The sequence below is a fragment of the Bison bison genome, unplaced genomic scaffold (assembly GCF_000754665.1).
Source record: "Bison bison bison isolate TAMUID 2011002044 unplaced genomic scaffold, Bison_UMD1.0 scf7180017858348, whole genome shotgun sequence".
Classification (NCBI taxonomy): domain Eukaryota; kingdom Metazoa; phylum Chordata; class Mammalia; order Artiodactyla; family Bovidae; genus Bison; species Bison bison.
The window spans coordinates 17014-17398 of NW_011488921.1; the positions used below are offsets into that span (position 1 = coordinate 17014).

General features: G+C 36.1%; 1 protein-coding gene across 1 annotated transcript in view; it reads left to right on the top strand.

The window, feature by feature from the left end:
• The window catches only part of GLA (galactosidase, alpha), a 9877-nt gene that overhangs the window by 4001 nt on the left and 5491 nt on the right, over positions 1 to 385 (top strand). The window lies entirely within an intron of this gene.

The window sequence follows — 385 nt, forward strand, 5'->3', positions numbered from 1 at the left end:
TTTTTGTTATTCTTCTGAAATTTGCCAATCTGGTAGGTGTTTTTATTTTCATTTATTTGATTACTGATAAAGTTGAACATCTTTTAATAAGTTAAATTGGCTGTTTGTTTGCATGATTTCTTTTCTGTGCTGCTTGTTTGTTCCAAATTTTTCAATTGGAGTGTTTGGGGTTATTTCGTTTCCTTTTTGGTTTTTATTTGTTTGGGGTCTACCATAAGTTGTGAATTCAGTGGTTCTTTTTTTGGACAATTTCGCACAGCTTGTGGGATCTTAGTTCCCCAACCAGAGATCCAACCTAGGCCCTTGGCAGTGAAAGCTCAGAGCCCTAACGAATGGACCACTAAGGAATTCCCAAAACAGTGGTTCTTGCTATATGTTAGTTTTG